Raw genomic sequence first — 6,738 nt, forward strand, 5'->3', positions numbered from 1 at the left:
ACCACTAAGGGAAATAACCCATTCCTTTTCAGTATGTTTATTTCTTAGTATTTGAACTATTTTAGTTATTTTCTCAATTTATCCAATACAACTCTTAAACAAGTAAATGGTATTCTCCTAAACAATAGATCCACTTATTTCGGTTGGTGGCTTATTCACGAATATACCAACAGTAGTGCTGCAGAGGGTAATATTCTCTGGGAACACACAAAAGCATTTTTTCACAGTTAATTACTTTGAATTGTTATTATCTTATATCTGTTAGCCTGTTATTATGTAACATGCTTCACGATTTTAGTATACATACCTTATTAGTATTTCTTCCTAAAATCTATATACTCTGGGAACGTATTAAAGCCCTTTTCGGGGCTACTTTATTTGAATTCTTACTATAGGGTAATTAATTTCAGGTTATTACATAACTGACTTCACAATTTGGGTATTCATAACTTACTGGGAATTCCTAAAAACAAGATCCTTTGTAAGACAGTTCGGTATTCTCAATAAATACATGAAAACTGTTTTAAGGGCTACAAACTTTGTCTTGTTGTTACTGGATTAGCGAAACAATTATGAGAATCAAACCAAGGAATAAGTCCACTTTCCCAGGAATTACCGGGTATGTCAGCTACTATATATATAATAACAAATAATAAATAAAACATATGCATATATACATATGTATATATGCATATGTTTTATTTATTATTTGTTATTATATGATCGAACGCCATGCATCTTCTTCCAAGTAAGTTTTACTATATATATATATATAGGAGAGGAAAAAATAAAAAGGCAGAATGCTAAATTGAAAGTAAATTTTAATAAAAATGGGTGTATGAAAAATTAAAAAAGAAATCAAACTGCCTTTCATTGCAAGGCAAATTTTCAAGATTTGGAAGGGGAAAGAAAAATTTTTTTAATTTTTTTCCCCTTCCATATCTTGAAAATTTGCCTTTCTGTGTAAGCCGGTTTGATTTCTTTTTTAATTTTTCATACACCCATTTTTATTAAAATTTACTTTCAATTTAGCATTCTGCCTTTTTATTTTTTCCTCTCCTATCATTTCTCTGCATGTGGTTAACGCAACCCCATCATTTACTGACTTATATATATGCTTATTATAGCCTCAGGCCAACCAAAACCTTATGAGTGAATTTCGTAATCGGAAACTGAAAGAAGACTGTCGTATATATGTGTATATTTGTGTATATGTGTGAGTGTGTCTTCTGTTTGTACCCCAAAAGGCAATTTTTAGGAGCTGTACTTTTGTGATCCTTTCTGACAATTCACATAAGAATCTAACGGTCCCTATCTGAAAGTTTTGGTTTTCTTCTGGAGCTTTGTTTTAACGAGGAGGTTTTTACTCTTTCTCAAAGGCTGTCATTACCTTCAAGACAGTATTTCTTGATACACCAAATATTTTGGCTGTTTTCATTACACTGGCGCCTGCCATATGAGCACCAACAATTTGACCTCTTTGAAAGTCCAACAGATCTGTCATTTTAATGAATTTTAATTACCTTTTTCTGATGATATCTGAAAAGAAACAGCAATTTTAGCAAAACATATTAACACTAATAAATCAAAAAACATAAAAATAAGCAAGCTTTGAAAACAATTCAAACTTTGTACGAGTCCATACCTCGTAGAATTCAAGCTGTAATTACAAAATAGTTTTAAGAATTTTATTTCTAAAAGAAAAAGAGGAAAGTTAAGAATTATTTAATCTGAACAAACATCAGATAATTCCAGATAAAATAAAATGTTTTGAAACAAGCCACTAATTGCTTATATCTATATCCAATGGACTTTATACTCAGAATAGCTAAAAATATTTACCTAACTCATTTCCATTGCTATTTTATTGTTAAACTAGAAAGTAACTCTTGAATTTCCCAAGAATATTCAATTTATTTCATAGGCAAAATACTTAAGATTTTGGCTTAAAGGAAAATGAGATTGTACAATATTTATAGCTTTCTCTCAAGGAACACATTATAAGAAATATAAAACTGAGTTGCAAGTTTGGATCACCATGAGCATACCTACACTCGGTAACATCATATTGTCTGACTAGTAAAACCTGAACATTGCAAAGTGGCTTGTTGATAGGAATATTGAACAATCAAACTTTGTGGCAGTGGGTGATAGGAGGCAAGTGTCATTTGTGTATAAGAAGGTATATATACCATGATAAAATAGCATGCCTACTTCTGAAGAAATGGAATGATTTGAGTGAAATGAAGAATTGCAAGATAAAAATCTATCATTATTTGGGGTGAGTAATAAAGATTATCATATTTTTTTATAAAGTAAAGTAACATCTAATATTGATTTTTTTTTCAGTAATACAACATAATTTTAACCTGCATAATTTACAAAAATAGAAATAAGTTATATTATGCAGTTATGCAGAAAAAATTATAAAAATGGCAAGCATAAATGTGGTTTTACTTCAATATCCCATTCAAGGCAAGAAAACTCTATAAACAAGATCTATAGTTTGATACAATAATGCCTTTGAGTATATAAAAGTCCTGTTTTATGATCTTTAATTTTCATTGTCAAACAGACCAGGTATGTTATATACAAGCTTTGATGTTCAGCTGCCAAAAGAAATTTTTCATGTAATTTTAAACTGGCACAAAAGACCACAAAACCAAATCATTGGTAGCAAAATGGATATAAAAAGAATAAAAAAAGATAAATATATATATTTTTTTTTTGGCATCCTACCAAAATTATACTCAAGGCAAATTAGATATAAGGTGTAAAAAAATAATAAATAAAATAAAATAAAAACAGTTTCTGTAACATCCAGATCATCAACATTGACTGAACTCGCCTGTTTTCATTTCTCTACTGACTAAATTCAACTTTGGGATCTTTTCACTTTGACCGGCAGATTTTTAAAATAATTTCCACGTAACTAAACACTTTTAAACTTCGTATACTGGTAGAATGTGTTTATAAAACATCTTTTTCTCTTGGCTTTCTTGAGAAAATTCTATAGTTTGTAAGCTATTTGTTGTATAATTTCTTGCATTTCGGCAATTTCAACCAATCAATGACGTCTATTGAGGTGAATCCAATTTGTCCGGATCATTGTCAACAACAATTATTTCCGGTGTCATAGATGTTTTATAAACACATCCTACCAGTATACAAAGTTTAAAAGTGTTTAGTTACAAAGAAATTATTTTTAAGATCTGCCGATCAAAGCGAAAAGATCCCAACTTTGTATTTAATACACTACATTGACAAGGGAGAACATACACTGAAAATAAAGAATTCTTTAACAATTCCATTCATACTATTCTACCTCAATACATTTTAATAGACAAATGTTTTAATGATGGTTCATTTGAAAATTCAAACATCACACATTCTAAATCATAAAGAGAAACTTTTTACAGAGACCTGTTTCTCAACAAATTTCTATAATCTAATATAAACAAGTGTGTGTGTGTTTGTGTGCATGCAAGTGAATATTAAGAATAAGGAAGGCAATTTCAGATGAGAGAAGATACATATAACACATGTAGAAATGGATTTAAAAATCCCAGAAATGGGTAACACATTCACATTCTCAAAGGACTTTGTGTCCCTAAGTTACCCTTCAAAATATGAAATATCTCTCCTTGTCTTTCAGCATATTCACTGCTTATGAATCATGCTTGTAAAATAGCTGCCTTACATAAACAATAAAAAAGTGAATGTAAACTTCGTATCAAATTTTACAATAAAAGCCTCGGGCTTTTGCTTTTGCATATAGTTAAAATAACAAAAAAATATGTAAAAAGGATAGCTTTCAAATTTGAAGTGTTTTGAAGAATTTTTCAGACAGTTCAATGAAATCTCATCTCTTCTTTACATTATATTCATTGGTGCAAAATATATATATATTCTTTTTCTTTTTTACTTGATAAAACAAAACATTTGAAGCTGCCGTTGATACATAGAAAAATAAGAAATAGCTGCTTAAAACATAGAATACTGGAGACAACTTTCAAAGTATTGAGTTATTTTCCAGCATATACATTTATATATATCAGGTTCCATGATAACATATAGTAGGATATATAATATTAATGCATATGTATAGTTCAACATTATTTTTTTTTTCTAGTTAGGAATCCATTTTTATGGAGCCAGGGAGTTATCTGACCATATATGCTTTCAGATCTCACTAACGTTAACCCTTTCGTTACCGTATTTATTTTCAGAAGCTCTGTGTTTCTTTCAATTACTTTAAATATAACAAAGAATTTATTAAAATAACTTAGTTATCATTCAGCTAGTGTTAGGAACATAAATTGTGACTAAGGTTTGGTGGAAGATTTTAATCCAAAACTTATGAAAACAAGATATTTGTACTCAGAGCCAGAGCCGGTTTCAGCCAGGTTGGTAACGAAAGGGTCAAGTTATCCCAGATATTTTCTCGTTAATTTTAAACATACAGTACTTGTTGTACACTCTGGGTTGGCTCAAGAAAAGACTGCCAATAGTATCATTATAAACCTGACTGAAATTGTAAAACACCAAGGTACAGAAGTTGTTTGAAATAGATTTAGAATTATGATTAACTGAGAAATACATTCTAGAGAGTAACAATACTAGCACTATAATTCGTCCTAATAGTGGGTTTTGGTTAGTACCTAGGAAAACCTTGGAAGAGAATGAAGAACCAAGTTGACAGACTAACAGAAAGCAATCAGGTACTCGCCAGGTGATATTCTAATACCAACAATATATTATGTCCATGCCAAGACATTTGGTTATCACTGTGGAACAGATGTAGAATTTGGAATACTGAGTTTCGTTCTTGCAGTGAGGAAAGACTGAGTACTGTAGAATAACATCCTATCCACAGGGAGATATCTTAACACTATGAAATTAGAAAGATTTTGTGATTCAGAAAAAGATTAGCTTAGCTTAGTGTTCACATGGAGAATATAAATTATAACAAAAGTAATCTTAAAATTTAACCTAATATCATGTTTAGATTAAAGCTAGGCAAGGAATATGTTGTACCATAATATTAGGTAGTTTACAAGTGAAGAACTATACTCTCAATAAATACTAACCTTAAGTACAAGTACTTATAGTTACATTCCTAACCAATGGTAATCATAGAAAATTACGTTGAAATTAGACTCATACTTACGCTAAGAGTTGCTGAAGCATGGAACAAACTGCCGGCATCAGTTGTTAGTTGTCGGAGCACTGCATCCTTCAAAACTTCCATGCTTCCTGAGATTCCCCAACACTACACCTGATTTTCTCCCCTCCATACACACACAAGCATGTATCTGACTCATACACTGTTCGCTTCCCAGACATTTGTACATTACTGCATATACTTTATACGCACTTTTGACAAGTTGTGGTGCACCTGAGCACTGTATACAATAATTTCATTATATATATATTATATATATATCATAAGAGTACCAATTACTGGTACTAGAGTGTGAGTAATTTTGGGCTGGCCTTGTATGCAATCATTCCATATGATAGCATGTTTCATTGGAGCAGCTTTAAGTAGGTTTCCTTTTATAGGCACTGCCTCTATTCATTTACATACTTTATCTGTTTTTAACATAGCAGCTTTTCCTTCCTGTTACTACATCATGATTGTAGCCGGCAAGTAAGTAATTATATTCATGTATCAGTTATGTATGTATGTACATATGCATGCATGCATGTAAAACAGACTGTATATTTAATAGATTAAATATATATATATAAAATGAAAATAAAAGTAGTTAATTTATATTGATTCAATTTCAAATGTAAATAATCTTTTGTGAAAATAACAGTGCATAAAAATACTAGCTAATGATAAATATGAGTTTATCCATCTACAAAGTTAAAAAGAACAATAAAATAATTTTCAATACATGGTAGGTAAATATTCAAATGGAAAACTGTCACCTTTGATGCATGTTCACTTCATATATGTATATACATGCATACTTAGATACATACAGAGAGAGTTCAAAAGTAAATAGACACTCCTCATTAAACCAATTTATCTGTGTGTAAAATACTGGTTAGTATGATGTCCAAATGGGTTAAAGTATTAAAAACAACGGATCTTTTCCCTTTGAACAGCAGATCGAGAAATTAACTTTTTGTAACTAAACACTTTCAAGCTTCGTATACTGGTAGAATGTGTCATATAAAATGTCTTTTACTCTTAGCATCTTTGAGAGAAGTTTATGTTTACGAAGTTATTTCGTTTTAAAGTTGTCATATTTCGTTAATTTCAACCAATCAATGACGTGTATTCAGCTGCATAAAATTACTGCCATTGTTTGTCAACAACAACTATCGGCGGTGTATATTTCGTTTGTCACTGTTATTTATGACATCGTTCGTGCATTTGTACTGGTTTTGGTTTTAAGGTTAGGGTTAGGGTTGGGGTTTTAGCATTAGAATTACTGAAAAAAATGAAAAATGAAGAAATTGGAGGGGTAGGGGTTGGGGAGTTGGCAAAAAATGTCTTTCTGAAAATAGTAGCTGAAAAACAGGAAAAAAAAAGACTAAAAGCAGTAGAAATGCATGAACGATTATGGTGGTGCCATGAAGTAAACATGCTTCAGATACACTCCATAAATAACAGTGAAAAACGAAATATACACCTCTGGAAGTTCTTGTTGACAAACAGCAGCAGTAATTTTTTGCAGCTGAATACACGTCATTGATTGGTTGAAATTAACGAAATACGAC

At 30.7% G+C, this 6,738-nt stretch overlaps 1 long non-coding RNA gene across 1 annotated transcript; it reads right to left on the reverse strand.

The window, feature by feature from the left end:
• Window positions 1-2,010: 2,010 nt before the first annotated feature.
• On the reverse strand, window positions 2,011-5,292 carry LOC118763813. The gene is made up of 2 exons (XR_004999562.1): window positions 3,241-5,292; window positions 2,011-2,879 (listed from the first exon to the last, which is right to left on the reverse strand). It is a non-coding gene; the product is annotated as an uncharacterized LOC118763813 (long non-coding RNA).
• Window positions 5,293-6,738: the final 1,446 nt, after the last annotated feature.

Source organism: Octopus sinensis, linkage group LG6 (assembly GCF_006345805.1).
Source record: "Octopus sinensis linkage group LG6, ASM634580v1, whole genome shotgun sequence".
Taxonomy (NCBI): domain Eukaryota; kingdom Metazoa; phylum Mollusca; class Cephalopoda; order Octopoda; family Octopodidae; genus Octopus; species Octopus sinensis.